The sequence below is a fragment of the Octopus bimaculoides genome, chromosome 7 (genome assembly GCF_046866305.1).
Source record: "Octopus bimaculoides isolate indiv1 chromosome 7, ASM4686630v1, whole genome shotgun sequence".
NCBI lineage: Eukaryota > Metazoa > Mollusca > Cephalopoda > Octopoda > Octopodidae > Octopus > Octopus bimaculoides.
In genome coordinates this window covers 96,655,556-96,672,759 of record NC_142934.1, presented here as the reverse complement: position 1 = coordinate 96,672,759, position 17,204 = coordinate 96,655,556, and the positions used below count along the sequence as shown (strand labels likewise).

The window sequence follows — 17,204 nt, the reverse complement described above, 5'->3', positions numbered from 1 at the left end:
TCATTGCTTGTGTCCATGAGTTGAGCGATGACGAGCAAGCAAACCAGCGGAGATTGTGGCTCGTTGATTTTTGTTGTCACTTAAAGCATGCGGGACTAATGCTCCATACTTCTGAACCTTTCCCATCGAGTGAAGATGCTTCTCTATAGCAGTGTGGGAGCATTCCATTTTCTCTGCCGGTTCCCTTATCATTTGATTTTCTATTCAAAAGTTTTAAAGTGGATGCTGCCATCTTTACAAATTATTGTTTTTAAACGCCTCTCGGGCGATTTTCTTGAGAGCCGAAATTTTCCCCGTCCGGGGCCAAACACCTATAAAGAACCCAGCAACGGATTTATGGAGTTTTCAGTAACAACTTGGGATTAAAATTCCAAACAAAAGACAGCACCAAATGGATGTATGCTATGAAATTAAAGAAGACTCACTTCAAGCGTTTAAAAACATGTACGACGTACTCTGTAGCAAATATATTAATAATAATAATAATAATAAATGGAAAGGCTAACAACAGTGAGAGACTAGACGCTGAAGAAAATAAAAAGTTTTGGAGTAACATCTGGGATAATGGAAGAAAGCAAAAGAAAGATGCTAAATTGTTGAAGAAATTAAGGTCGGAAAAATACGAAGTGAAACAGCAATATTAGAATAACAACTGAAATGGTAACCGAACAGACAACCAAAACCCCAAACTGGAAATTCCCTGGGCCGGATGGGGTACAAGGATATTGACTGAAAAAATTCCCAGCACTACACAGAAGAATAGCCACGCAAATGGATAAAATTATCAACAACGGTGTGGAAATCCCAAAGTGGCTGACCACAGGTAAAACAATTCTTTGCCAAAAGGATCTCTGCAAAGGCAATGTAGTAGATAATTACCGGTCTATCACCTCTCTTTTCCGGATGTGGAAACTGATGACAGGAATAATATCTAATTGGGTATATAACTCGCTGGAAATGAATAACAAACTGCCAGTGGAACAGGAAGTGGGTAGAAGGAAAAGCCGAGAAGCAAGAAACCAACTTCTGATAGACAGAAAGGTAGTGAATGACTGCAAGAAAAGACTTTTTTAAACTAGGCATGGCGTGGATCGATTATAAGAAAGCATATGTCCGCCATTCCTGGATTTTAAAACATCTTGAGCTGGTACAGGTGTCTGATAATATATCAAATTTTATTTGATCAATGATGAACTGGAATATAGATTTAACTTCATGCGGAAAATTTTTGGCGCGGGTTAACATCAAGAGAGGCATATTTCAAGGAGATAGCCTATCATCCTTGCTGTTTGTGATTTGTATGATTCCCTTCACACAGATACTATGAAAAGTGACATCGGGGCACACTTTGAAAAGTGGAGGAAAATTAAATCAGCTTTGGAAAAGATCTTTGGAAAGGCCGAACGTGAAATAAATGGTCTAATTTCAACAGTGCAGATATTTAGTATGAATATCGGAATGGAATTTGGGAATTTGGTATGCTTATAATACAAAGAGTTAAAATAGTGTCGTCTAATGGTGTGGAGCTACCCAACGGCGATAAAATCAATGATTTGGGACTAATGGATATAAATAGCTGGAGATTTCGAGAATACAAGTTCAAGGAAAGTGAAATAAAGGAAGCGCAGATGTTGTTAGGTGGACAAAGAACGAGCTTGAGGAAATGGACGCGAAAACTAGAAAAGTGATGACAATTAACAAGGAACTACACCCCAAAAGCTATACTGACAGACTGTATGTGCTTAAAAACAGGGGTGGAAGAAGTCTCATAGGATGCAAGATCTGTGTTGTCAACCAGAAGAACAGTTTGAGATGATACATCATACATCAGAGTGAATCCTTGCTTGCCAGTGTTAGAATTAACAATTCAACACCTAAACGAAAATGTGATGAACCCACAAACATTTAAGAAACAGGATGAAGACAGACTAAACAACTGGAAAATGGAATCACTGCTTGGTAAACACTTCAGAGAAATCGAAGGAAAAGACAAGAACAACACTTGGAGATGGCTAAGAAAAGGTGATCTGAAAGGATATATTGAGGCATTCATATGCAGCGCCCAGGAACAAGCTCTGAGAACTAATTACACCAAATTCCAAATAGATAAGAGTAGCGTATTGCCCCTTTGTAGGATATGTGGCAGCAGAAACGAAACATTCTCACATATTGTGAGTGAGTGTAGCCAGCTGGCCCAAAAGCACTACAGAAGGAGGCCCGATAACGTGTGTAAGTTTGTCCACTGGAGGGCATATGAAAAGTACGACTGGAACAGAGCACGGAAATGCTACGAACATGGACTAGGAGTCGTCACCGAGAACAAGGAACATAAGATATACTGTGGGATTTTACAATCGAATGCGACTCCCTAATCGAGGCTCGGAGCAGGCCATCCACAAACCGAAATGAGAAACTGATTAAGTAATTTCGGAGAATAGTCATGAAAAACCGTTGTGTGACAATCCAGGAAATATCTCGTGAAGTGGGAATAAGCACAGGATGAGTATGCTCCCCATTAACGGAGGATCTATGCATGCGGCAAGTGTCAGTGAAATTCCATTCCAAGGTACTGGCTAAGCAGCTCTGTGCATACATGTGCAGGTGCATAATCAAACTTGACCAACATACACAAATTATATACATTATATATATATATATATATATATATATAACATGTAAACTAACTGGATTAAAGAAACGAACAATCCAATGTATGAAACAAAAAAGCTCTCTTTTACTAGACAACATATTTTTCTGGAAAAGGGTAGCATTGCTATAGATATCCAACCCAAAATAAATATAACTGGAATTTCCCCAGAATATGTAGACTTACGACAACAATGCCATTAGCTCCAAGATGTCAAAATTCTGTTGAAAGTTCAGAGTATTCAAATTTCCCGTGTCTAAATTACTTCAGAATGCGTCAACACCATTAGCTGTAACTCACATCTCAGTTTTCAAAATATATCAGATATTTCTATTAAAGTAAGACTCTACATGGTATAAATGCAACCAGTTTCTGTGGTGTCCCAATAATTGTACATTTCATGATATTTTATTTTTAATATGTTTTTCCTTTCCATTTTTTTTTTTTTCCTTCGATAAAACGAAATCCATAGTATGGTACACGCTAGTGAATTCCTGCCTTGAAATATATTCCAAATATATTTTAAGAAAAAATTATATTAATAGCCCTGAATATACCTGAAAATACACGGTCTGCACTAGTTATTCAACTCATAAATATGGAAAATTTAAAGTCTGGGAGCATTATAACCGGATTTGGAAGTCTCGTGGTTTATAGCTCTTTTGGCGTCAGCAGAGACAATCTGAATAAATTTCTTTTCGTTCTTTCTGCTGATGATAAACTTAATAACTCTTGGAATGGAAACGATTTGCAGAAACAATTCTATTCCAGTGGACGAAATTTATATTTCATTTGAATACACACACACACACACACACACACACACACACGTTATACACACATATATATTATGCACTTATATGGGTGTGTGCATGTGTATGTATGTGTATATATATATATATATAAACATAATTAAGGGATCAGCAAACAGTTGCTTCACCACATACCGAAGTTCAGAAATAGCAGCTAAAAAGCTGAGACTCCAACAGATAGCATTACTAGTAACTCACAAAGGCAAGACAAGAAGAAAAAACAATGAAAACTAACCAGTCGAAGTTAATCATAGACGCGTTTCTGGATTAGGAGCGATAAACACTCCATTTCCTTCATCGGTATGATATTCTAGTTGTAAATTCGACGGTGCTAGCAAATTGTGCATGCATGAACGAGTGAACATCATGCATCGGCACAACCTGAAAACACATCCGAGCCTACATAGGCCAGCCAGTCCACTATTCCTCCTCAAGAAATTACCATGTGAGTCACAAGCAATACCGCAAAAAATTTGCGGTTTACTATCAGGGAGTGAATAATTATTACAATTAAAAAGGTAAAGGTTTATCAATTTATTAATTTATTAATAAATTAACAATTAATAATTTTTACCAAGCACCGTCGAATTTACAACTAGAATATCATACCGATGAAGGAAATGGAGTGTTTATCGCTCCTAATCCAGAAACGCGTCTATGATTAACTTCGACTGGTTAGTTTTCATTGTTTTTTCTTCTTGCTTTGCCTTTGTGAGTTACTAGTAATGCTATCTGTTGGAGTCTCAGCTTTTTAGCTGCTATTTCTGAACATCGGTATGTGGTGAAGCAACTATTTGCTGATCCCTTAATTATGTTTATAAATGTATAAGAACTTTTAAATAAGTTCTCCACCGATCATGGTGTTTACATACCGAAGGGCTTGGTAAAAAATATTAATTGTTAATTTATTAATAAATTAATAAATGAAATTAAACACAATTCAGCAGTAGGCCCTGATAGGTTCTCTGCTTGTGTCCTGAAAGTGTGTCGGCATCAATTTCCATCTCCTCTTGCTAATTTGTGGAGGAACTCACTGGATGCTGGTTATATTACTGTTTCTTGTCCGTTTCAAAAAGGGAAACAAGTGAACTACTGGCCGATCTTGCTCACCTCTCATATCATCAAGGTATTTGAGAGGGTGGTGAGGTCATGGATAACACACTTTCTTGGAAGAAACAGACTGCTGGACCCCACCCAACAACGGTTCCTTAATGGAAGGAACTGCCTAACGCAGCTCCTGCATCATGACATTTTTAAAGCTTTGGGAGACGGCTCGAATACTGCTGTCATCTACCTTGATTTCAGTAAGGCCTTTGACAGGGTGGATCATAAGATCCTCTTGAAAAAACTATCCAACATTGTTGTCTCTGTAAAGTTACTACAATGGATCAAGTGTTTCCTGACAGGCAGAACCCAACACATTGTAGTCGAAGTAAAATCAAGCCCTGCCAAAGTCAGTAGTGGTGTTCCACAAGCTACGGTGTTGGGGCCCCGCTTCTTTTCACCGTCTACATCAGTGACATTACTGACATCATCAAGCACAGTAACATAAGAATCTTTGCAGATGATTCTAAGATCCAGAAGGTCGTCAATGAAGTGGCTGACCAGGCATGCCTTCATTCAGATCTACTAGCTGTCATCCAATGGGCGGAAAAGAATAATATACTACTGAACGAGGACAAATTCGAGTCAATGCACTTCGGAAAAGAGGATACTCTGAAGCTACCATACTCCCTTCCTTCAGGTGAAACTCTCAAGGCATCCAACAACATTAGAGACTTGGGAGTAATTATGGACAACAACATAAGCTGGACCGCTCATACAAACAGCAAAGTTGACATGACCCGCAGACTGTATTCTTGGATTCTCAGAACTTTCCTGTCGAGAGATATCCACATCAATATCCTCCTCTTCTCCACTTTTGCCCGACCCCACCTTGAATACTGTTGTCCACTGTGGTCTCACCACACGAAACAAAATATGAAAACTGAAGCACCTCAAAAATCAATAACGAAAAAGATAGATGGCATGACAGGCCTTGATTATTGGGGTCGACTGGAAAAGCTCAAGCTTTCTCAGAGCGCTACATCATCTGCATGATGCGGAAAATATTCTATCAGTATTGCCCAAATGATGTTGGCATCACCTTTAAGATACACCCAAGACTTGGGCCCGTGCTACCCGCCCACAACACTCGCATCTCGTAACAACAATACGGTACAATTATCTTACTTCAAGTGATCCCGCTCTCTCTAATATGACACCAAAACACATTAAAGCAAAAATAGACCCCATAAAATTCAAGAAGTCTTTGGACAAATTCCTTCACAAGTCCCACATAAACCTCCTACACCCGGAAGTGTCTCCATAAACAATAACTCTCTCCTCGAGTGGGCCATGTTGTCCAATTCCTGATTTGAATGACTTTGCCAGGTGGTGCTGTTGGACATGGCCTGGGCCAATACTGGCCGAAACCTAGCAAAGTACACACACACACACGCGCACACACGCACACGCATATGTATATATTTATACATAAACCCTACAACCTGATGGTCACATAAACGAAGCGAAAGAAAAAGAATGAGAATTTGAAAGACGCTCGTCTCTCCGTTCCTCAAAAGCCTAAATTCGATTCCATTATATGAGATCTGTAACGATCATCATTATTATCTGAGGCAATTATACTTCCACTAAACCAAAACGGAAACTGTTTGGAGGTGCTGCTGTGCTAGGGATTTGTACGGATGTTAATAATGGTGGTAGTGGTGGTAGTGGTGGTGGTCTTGGTGCCTGTGTACATTGTGATGGTCTTGACAGTTTTATGTTATCGTTGTTGAAGTTGAACTCTAGGTCCGCCCTGATTCAATAGACCTAACATAAAAGCTGCACAGTTATCATTTCCCAACCATGTTTACAGTGATAGGATATCTTGCTTCACTCTCTTTTGTGCTCGTTTCTTTATAAGGTGGTAGGTAGGGTTCGTTTCAAGCGATTTAGCTGCTGTTTCTAGCAGATCGCTTGACCACAAGGAAACTCACTTCAGGAAGTTCTTTTTGTTATATGCTATATTGTTATTGTTGTTGTCGTCGTCGGTGGTGATGGAGGAGGGGCTGTAAGATATAGGTTGGAGAGAGAATTATTGGTGGTGGACCAGGGAGTTAAGAGTGGTATATTGGCAATTTGATCAATATTTTGTCTTTATGCATAAAACATAAAAACCGTTCGTCACTGAATAACAGGATATTCAATAGGTTTATATGTATTTCTGTAAGCATCTCCTAACAACGCCACATCTGTATGGTGAGCAGGTTTTACTCCAGACATCTATGTCATTTACAATTATAACAGCAATTCTTAGTTCTAGCTATTTGATTCCTTTCTTTTTTATCATTTCTTTCAGTCACTAGTTTTTTTTTAATATTTTTATTATTTCTGGAAACTCTTTGAGTTGTTATTTATATATTTATTATGCATTCCAATGGCGGCTGTTCATTCGCAGACCGAATGCAACACTTCATAATGATGAGGTTGTTGAAATACAGCCGTTACTACTACTACTACTACTACTACTACTACTACTACTACTACTACTACTACTACTTACAATGGAAAAATTACAAGAATATTTTTCTAATTTGGACACAAGGCCAGCCAATCGATTCCGTCGACCTCAGTACATGATTAGTATTTTATTTTCTTGAGCCTGGAAAGATGATGGGCAAAGTTCACCTCGGCGGGATTCGCACAGAACACGTAAAAAACAGAGAAAAATGTCGTTAAGCATTTTGTCCACGCTCTGACTATTCTACGATTCTGCCTCCACAACAAATAATTTCTTTGACTGACCCTAAAGATCCAAGACATTGAGGGCAATATCAGAAAACGAAATACAACAAACAAAATGTATGGGTCTTACGTCAATGGAAAAGAGAATAAGCAATAAGGATAAAACAAAATGATACCAACGTAGAATTCATGAAAATATATAAATATCATCAACAGCTAGGCAGTCGACAAAGATAATTTGGGGAAAACCCCACGTAAAATTTCCCGGATTAGTCTACCACTTGCAAGATATCAGAAGTACCAACTTCCAGTTCCTTTCTTTCTACTTAGAAAAGCTTATTCAAAGAAGGTTCCTTTAATCTCACCAGTTTTGCCAATGCCTTTCACCTTTCCGTAAATGCATAATAGCAACACTTCCGCCTCTAACATCACATTCCTATTCAAATGGTGCTTGGAGAAACTGGGAAAAACTTGGCCTTGTAGGGAAGTTTCGGTGTTAAAATCTTTTAGATGGATCTACCACATCACCTCTTTCACAACAGCCATTAAGCAGAGAAAGATTTGCTGCCCTTCTCTGCCAAACGAAGTTAGAAACTCGATATTTACTATTCTGTCGACAGACAGCCAGATTCCTTCTCTGCGACACAACACTTGCCTGACATATAACAAGTCTCTAATGCGCGGACATTGAACGATTGCATGTTACATTGTAATAATGCTTTCTTTATTAACTACTTAGGGTTTATCGACAGTTCGATCAGGATAGATAGCAATACAATACACCATACTCGTCAACTCACTGCATTCACCTTTGCAAGGACGTGTGGTCTAAGCATAACTCCTGGTAATTTAATCAGTCCGTCTATCCAGCATCCACGACGCTGTTGGATGGCATAGATGTGCCTCTTCTGGTGCTGAGCAGCAGTTCCACTGATTTTAATTGGTCAAGCTTTGCCCCTATCACCGACTCGTCTTCCTTTCGGACAGTGCTGATCACCTCGATGTGCTTGGTCTTCAACATTATGATGTTGACGTCGTCTACACATACCGACACGGATCTGCCACAACCCTGTTGGCGCGGGATGCCGCTCAGCGTCTCTAGTTTCCGCAGTAGTGACTCAATAGTCAGTACATACTGAAGTTATGAGAATTGAACCTCGTCAGACCGAGTACACGGTACGGGATAATTCCGATAATTAGCTATTCGCCTGAATCACTGGTCAAATGTCGCTGAACATTGTAGTGATTCAACTGAAGAAGATGAGGTCAAAATTCATTGCCAACAAGTATTGATGATCGAGCCTATCGAAAGCTTCTGATTGATCTAAATTGAAAAGAACACTGTCTTTTATGTTCACATGATCTAAATAGCCTTCTGAACTCAAAAAGCGAAATATTTCGTTGCTGCCCTCGTGATAGAAATTTATTTTGACATCGTTATCGTGCTAGAGAACGGAAATGTAAACTCACATACAGCTGACTCCTTCAGCAACAGCTAACAATGTCCCAAGATGGATAACATTTCTTTCTTCCCGGAAAATGTAAGTTGTTTTCATTTTTTTCTTTATCATCCCCAAGAAAAACAGAACTGTGGGTTTAACTCTTGCATAAAAAAAAAATGCTTTGCACTTCCGGACAGCTTTTCTAAAGAAACGTTGATATTGTCAGATATTATATTCAGTGTGAAACGTCGGTAATGTTCTAATCCTTTATAAACCCTAACCAGGAATATACTGCATATAAAAGTATGACCGCTCACATTTTTGAGGTATGGAAATCTGACCAATGAAATACATGCATGCATGTACGTATCTATGTCATTCGGATTTATTTCAATACTTGTTGCCAAACGAGAAAGATCCAGTTTGTAACCTAGATCCAAGGATCCTTCATTGAAATTTCAGCAACATCAACAGGGTATTTTTGTATGTATTTATGTATGTGTGTATATATATATATATACATATATATACATAAATATATATATATTTTACTCAAAAGAATTCCAACTCTGTGTGGTTTTTTATGTTTTATTTATATTCTTATAAAATTAATGTGGGATATAGTATATGGAATATATAATATAAATAGTAAAATGAAATGAAGTATTGAATGTCTTATTGAATATATGAAATATTGAGTATTAAATATATATACGGACTAGTATATTTTCCTGCTTTCTAGCAGTCATCAAGGTCCTGTCTGACAGATGTGTTTTAACTGTAGTTGACTGGCTGTCTTATTGCCCTTTATACACATTCCTTTGGACAGCAGCAGTAGGTGTTTGGCTACTTTTAGGGATGATGCCAAACCATTCTTCAATGTTTATTTTTTAGAAATGATGACATTTGAGAGATCTTTTTGTATTTTAGTTATAGGGATAAGATTTTAAAACCCCAAGTAAGATTAATTTAATCCTTGTTTGTTAAGATTGGGTTTGAATTTCTTAATAAAGTCCTTTTCTTTCCGCTTTCTATCAATTTCATTCAGGTTGTAAAGTTTATGAAATGGAAATATCATAAAAGTTTTTCCACCACATGTTGCCAGATGGTTACTCAGTGGTATTTGGCGGGCCTCTGGGTTTTTAATCTGTTGTCGATGCACACGTGAGCGTTCCGATAGAGCATTACCTGTCTGGCCAACGTACATTTCTTCACAATTAGGACATTTGATGCAGTAGATTAGATTTCTACTTTTGCAGTTCATGTTCGCGTTGGTGAATATTTTCCCTGTTTTTGTGTTCATATATGGGCCGGTATGGATTGATCGGCATGTACCGCATCGGCTATCATTGCATTTGGACATAGTGAATGTTTGTTGCTGAGGTCAAATCTTGCCTTTGTTAATAGCTTTTTCAAGCTTTTAGGTTGTCTCTTACTGAGAGTTATACTTTGATCTGTAATGATATTTCTCAATTCCTTACTTTGTGCAATGATTGGTAGGTTTGCTTTAGCGATATTGAAGATGTTCTGGTGGCATGGATTGTGTGTCACTATAAATGGTATGATTTGTTCTTGTTTTTCTCTTCTTTGCGGTCTCCTCAGTTGTTGTATGTGTATTTTCGAAGCCCACTGAATACCATTTTCTATAAGTAGTGACGGGTACTTTTGCTTTAGCAGAAATTCTTTCAGTTCCATCAGGCGCTGACTTCTGGTCTTTAGATCCTCTACAATGGTACAGATTCTTCTGGCTAAGCAGTATGGGATGTTACATTTAGTATGGGGTGGATGGCACGATTTAAAATTCAGGTATTAGTGTGTATCTGTGTGTTTATAATATATATCTGTGGTAATGGCAAAGTTCTTTTTAACTACCATTATATCTAGAAATGGTAATTTGGTACTGCTAATTTCCTTGGTAGATTGAATGGATGGGTGTAGGTTGTTCAGGAAGGTGTTGAATTCTTTCAGTGTTTTGAGATTTTGTCCAGATTATAAAGCAATCGTCGAGGTATCTCTTCCATGCTTTTTCAATATACTTCCTAAATTCAGTGCTGTATCTCTCCTCTATTTCCTGGTAGAATTTTTGTTCTAAGTATCCCATCACCGAATTCGCATAAACGGGAGCAAACCTCGTTCCTTGTCAAGCAATGCGTGGGGACAAACGCTAACGCACACATACACACACACAAACACGTGCACACACACAAACACGTGCACACACACACACACACACACACACACACACACACACACACACACACACGTGCACACACGCACACACACACACACACAAACGCGTGCACACACACATATATAATTCGATGGGCTTCTTTCAGTTTCTGTCAACCAAATCCACTCACAAGGCTTTGGTCGGCCCAAGACTAGTTGAATACACTTGGCCAAGGTGCCACACAGTGGGACTGAACCCGGAACCATGTGATTGGGAATCAAGCTTCTTACCACGCAGCCACACCTACTATATATATATTGTAACGATAGAAATACTAATAATAGGAATGATAATACCAATAATAATAATAATAATAATAATAATAATAATAATAACACATCTCAAAGAACCAATAAAGTCCGTTAGAAATGATAATATCAAGGTAAATAAATAAATAAATCGTACAGGAACAACTCCACCAAAGCTGAGAGTAATAGTAATAAAAATAACAATAGAATGAAGAATAATAATTATAACCATAACTTTACGATCTGCAATAACGAGAACAGTATCTACACCAAAAACAAAAATCTTAAAGCACTTCAGTATGAATACCAAATACTCAAATCTTTAGCAATAAAATTAGAATAGGTCATAGCTTAACTAGCAACCTAGCTACTATTATAACCTCTATCAACAATAAAAAGCTAGACGCCTTCTATGAAACTAGGAAGAATAACAATAAAAAGCACAACAACCAATCGATTGATATAATAAGTGATCCCCCAAATAACTCGCCCTCTAAAAATTCGGACAACCACCTTATAAATAATAATCCACTCCACCAATTTATTGACCCCGAAAGGATGTAAGGTAAAGTCGACCTCGGTGGAATTTGAATTCAGAACGTAAAGAGAGACGAAATACCGCTAAGCATTTCGCCTGGCGTGCTAGCGTTTCTGCCAGCTCGCCATCTTAGATAACTACAATCATTTTTTAAAACTTTGTTAATATCCTTGTATATATCAGGTCATCCCATAAGTTCTGTCCGAATTTTGAATAAAGAAAACAAGTGATCAAATGTTATATTTAATTGAAATTTAATCATCAATGTACTTTCCCTGATTATTTATGACTTTTTTCCATCTATTTACAAGCTTTTTAATCCAACCAATGAAAACTCTTTTGGTTTCAAAGCGAAGAACTCTGAAATATCAGTTTCGACCTCTTCCAGGCTTGCAAAAGTTATGTCCCCCAAATGATCCTGTAAACTACGAAACAAATGGTAGTCTGAAGGAGTAAGGTCGGGAGAATAAGTTGGATGAGGAATTATTTCCCAACCAAGCTCTTCGATATTCTGTGATGTGTTCTTTGCAGTGTGGGGTCACTCATTGTCCTGATGAAACATCACTCCTTTTCGATTCACTAAAGCGGGTCTCTTCTTCTTCAAAGCTTGGTTCAAACGCTCTAATTGCTGACAGCAGACTTGAGCATTGATTGTTGCATTAGGTGGTAACAATCCAAAGTGAATTACTCCTTTGCAATCCCACCAGATAGAGAGAAGAACCATTTTTTCGATGAAGTCCCCTTCTCGGTTGTGGTTGAGCTTTTTCCCTTTTACTAAGCCATTGTTTACGACGTTTAACATTTTAATAGAAGATCCATTTTTCGTCACAAGTCTTTCCAAAAAAGGTGAAATGAGCTTGAAAGAATGGAGAGAAGAACAGATGTCAACTTGGGATTTGCAGTTGCTTTTGGACAATTCACGAGGCACCCATTTTCCAAGTTTAGGAACCTTTCCGAGTTGTTGAAGATGACAATGTACAGTTGTATGGTTTGAACTAAGATTTATTTCCAATTCTTCAACTGATAATGCAGGATTTTCTTCAAGTAATGTCTCAAGGAGCTTATCTTCAAACTCAGATAGACGTCTTGCTCGATCTTCGTCTCAAGGCTGAAATCTCCACTTCTGAATTTTGCAAACCCTCTTCTGCAAGTTCTTTCATTCAAGCATTCGTTCCCATAAACTGAGTGTATGTTTCGAGTCGCTTCGGCTGCAAAGTTTCGTTTTTTTGTACTCATAAAGCATTATGTGCCTCAAATGCTCTTTGGATACTTCCATGTTAGAAAGAGTTTTAATCAAAGAAATTTTAATTCTATTATTCTGTAAAATAACATTTAATTTAAATGTACACAAATGCATAAAAATAATTTTAAATTCCATTAGACATTCTAAAAACTATTAAATTTCATTCAATTTTAAAAAAGGTAAAATCGGACAGAACTTATGGGATGACCCGATACATTATATTTCGTATATGCTGAACTTGACCCTATTCTGTATAAATTATATGTTATTTAATTTGCTGTGTAGCCGCCTGATGCATATAACATTAACAACCACCCGCAAGTTCATGTTGTAACCTGATAAGATATGGCTATATAGAGGAGAGAGATTTAGATTCAAAGTTCTCCAGGTTGCCGAAAGAGAGAGTTAGATATCTGATGAAAGACAACTCGAAACAGATCTTTAAGAAGAAATTCGATTATTTTTTTTTTCTATTTACTTGCAAGAACAACAGCATGTTTTGATATAATCTCAGTTTCCACAGCTGAGGTTTCCAAATAAATAACTATATAACTATGACAACAGATATGCTTCACGTTTTCTAAAGCGTGCTTTTTCGTGTGTGTGTGTGTGTGTGTGTGTGTGTGTGTGTGTGTGTGTGTGTGTGTGTGTGTGTGTGTGTGTGTGTGTGTGTGTGTGTACACACATAGATACTACGTAACGCTGATGACCTATTTTCATGCGTCGTAAATTAACAGTTTGACAGATTTATAAAGTTAGAAAGGTATCAAGGCTCTTGGTAAATTTTGTCGTCAGCAGGACCTGCTATGTCAATTGTCAAATATGTCTTTTCTTTTCAATTTCAGGCTTCCGATTTTTAATCGGATGGTGACACGGAATCATTGCATCTCACAGGATTTTGTAATTTTCGGTAACTCCCTCTGGGGTTTGATCATACTGCATCTCTGTTGTCTCCAGGCCATAATTTCCACAAAGCTCCTCATATACCGTTCTTGCCACATTGTCCTGTCACCTATTGTATTTGCGTTGTGCCAATTTCAGGTCTTCACTAACAATGTGCCACAATATTTCACCCTCTCGCCACATATTCAGCAGTAGTCGTTCTTGGATGTGTTATCAATTCTGCTCTTCACATAGTTTGTTCTCCCTTTCTATTCTTGTGCCGCCCATATACGTGCTTCTGCCTCAGTCTTCGGGTCACTCCTCCGCATCCGAAACCACCGGCCTTCTGTATCTGTGCTTGTATCTCTTGCAAAATGGCCGTGCAATTTTTCGCCTTTTTATACCATTTATTTTTTCGTCGTTACGTTCGAAATTCAAATTCCGCCGAGGTTGACTCAGAATTTCATCTTTCGGGGTCGGTAAAATGGGTACCAGTTAAGTAGTGAGGTCGATGTAATCGAATTATTATTATTATTGCTGCTACTATTACTGAGAGAGAGAGAGAGAGAGAGAGAGAGAGAGAGAGAGAGAGAGAGAGAGCAATGCATGCCATAAAAGTGGCACTAGGGTACAAATATAGGAAGCCCAGTATACCCATCATGACAACCTGTCTGATAAGGGTACACCAGGCCCAGGCATCACAACCATATGTGCGCGACTTTTCTTCAGGTCGAGTAGCCCGTTGTCTTGGCCTTCTATATTTCATAACCTCTCTCGGATTTCATGCAGCCACACCGCTTCATCATTATGCTTTACAGGTTGGAACCATATTTCTACCCAGAATGCCCTGCTTTCCCTTGCATCTGGTATCATTGTCATGTGCAACTGCCCATTTAGTTCCTGAAACAGTTTTTTCCTTATTTGCTTCAAACAATCTATTCTACCTGAATTGTTTTTTTTTTCTGTTGTCATATCCTTCCAGTTTTGTTTAGATTGCTACTACTCTTTGTTTCAATTCTTCCAATATCACATCATACCATTTATCTCTTATTCTATATGTTCTTTCCAGCATTATTCTTATGCTTTCGTTTTGCAACTCAGATTGGTGGTCTGTTTCATCCTGGTCTTATCTAATATATAGGCACATCATCCTTACAGTGTCTTGTTGGTCATCGTCTTATTCTTGTGAAGTACCTCTTCCCATTACGTCTGCTTCGTTTCCTGGGGGTGCATCTACATTATTATCATCATTTTCATTAACATCATCTTTCAATGCTATTTCTTGCCGAGTGTCTTCCTGATACCTACGGCTCTGGAACTGTCCAGAGTTATCTCACTTCGGCATTTCTCATCAAGGAAAGCTAAAGAACCAGAAACGACCGTCTGGGTATCCGAGAGCTGGGGGCACGAGTCAAATTTGGTGTTTTTACACCTTTTACCATAAGGGTGGGGTTTTCGTCTTCAGTAACTGCAGTGAATTTACCACTAGAAGTTAAAATATGTCACAAACATATGTTTAACCTAAAATTTGTTTATTCCTTATCTCTCTTTGGTGTTGATGGTACTATATATATATATACACACACATAATGTACCGGTGCTTTATCAATGCGGTTACTTACGATGTTTCTTCCTACGAGACTGATAATCTCTAATAATTCCCTCCATCAGAAGTGTAACAAACCAGTCCCGTTGGTAACATGTATCCACAAGAGCCATTGTCCACAGTTTTTTTCTCAATAGCTAGAAATATGCTGAACAGGGACAAATTTCAATAACGAGAAGATATTACAGGTGAAAGTTACAGCAGTCTCAATTTACCACAAATATTGGCCATTGGCAAATACAAAAGTTCAATTACTATTCTTCAAACAACTGATTTCTTAACACTTTGCCAACTTTGCCTCTCCCTTTCTCTCCCTCTCTTATTCTCTCTCTCTCTCATTCTTTATATATTTATCGCCTATTTGTGTTCTGTCTATTTAAATCTTCTTCAGACAGCTGTAGACATCCTTACGTATGCCATGGACTCTCTTCTCTGCGGTTTCAACCAATAACCTCCACATGTCCCACCCAGTCTACAAAAACGATGCTGTTATAAAATACCTTAAAGCTTTCTCTTACATTTCCAACTAAATCTCATCATTTACTTTATTTTTATTCTAATTTATAAGTATTTAAGCTTTTCACACACACACACACACACACACACACACACACACGTGTATATATATATATATGACTAATATCTAATTCGCATATATATGTATAAGTGAGTGTGTATATATGTGCATGTATGCGTATATATATGAATGTATGTATGTGTGTGTATCCACATGTTTATAAATATATACATACATATGTGTGTGCGCGTGTATGTATGTACACGTGCGTATGCCTTCGTCTATATATTAGCTGAGGGGGACAACAAATTAGACATCACTCAACACCACTGTTTTCAGCCACACTTCCAACTCCTCTTCCTCTAGCACCACTTCACCTCCTCCTTCTCCTTCCCACCACTAAGGCTATCAATTTTCCAAGTAGGTACTTCAGCATTTGAACTGATTCCTTCAATTAATTCTTGCGTTATCATCTCTAGAAGCACGTTTATTTCACCACACACACACGCACGCACGCACGCATGCACGCACGCACGCGCGCACACCTCACAATGTCTTCTTGCTGCATTATCAACTGTTATCTCATTAATGGCTGAAAGTGTCATAGATACTACCATGCATGTACTAGACTGGATGAAACTTCCGGCCTGTTTTCATTCCGTCCTCCTAAAGTAGAGAGTCGTTTAGTCAAACCAATAGAAACCAGCATATTTATGGTCACGTGCATGAAGTTTAATGCAATGGTGTAGGACGATCGAAGTTTCCTCCCTTCATCATTGGGAGAGCGATCCTCTGAGAGATTGTCTTTTATCTTAGCCTCGGATCGATACAGTTGAAATTGGATTGACAGAAAGGATGTAGGAAGTGTCTCTTTAAATGAACAACATCGTTAGTTGAAATGGTGTCACACTGACGTTTCAAGAGGATTCCCATTGGTGCTCTGTGGAATACACAGCCATTTACATTCAATGGAGTTTTTGAGATCTGCCTTTTGGACATGTTGAATAATCATTGTCGATTACAACAGTAATACTCGAGCATTGAACGAGTATCTGCAGAATGGTTTCGTCGCTGTGCGCGCATCTTGGACAAACTCTACAAGTTCTGCTGTACCTGTAAAGTTTAACTCTTATCAGTAGTGACGCTTAGTAGCACTGTCAGAGCAAAGATTTCTGAAAATTATCCAAAGTATCTCCCGGCCCTCATATCCTCAGTAACAGACCAGGGGGGGGGGGAATTCTGTTCGAAGC

At 38.2% G+C, this 17,204-nt stretch overlaps 1 pseudogene; it reads right to left on the bottom strand.

The window, feature by feature from the left end:
* Nucleotides 1-8,495: 8,495 nt before the first annotated feature.
* Nucleotides 8,496-15,550, bottom strand: LOC149134815 (uncharacterized; annotated as a pseudogene).
* Nucleotides 15,551-17,204: the final 1,654 nt, after the last annotated feature.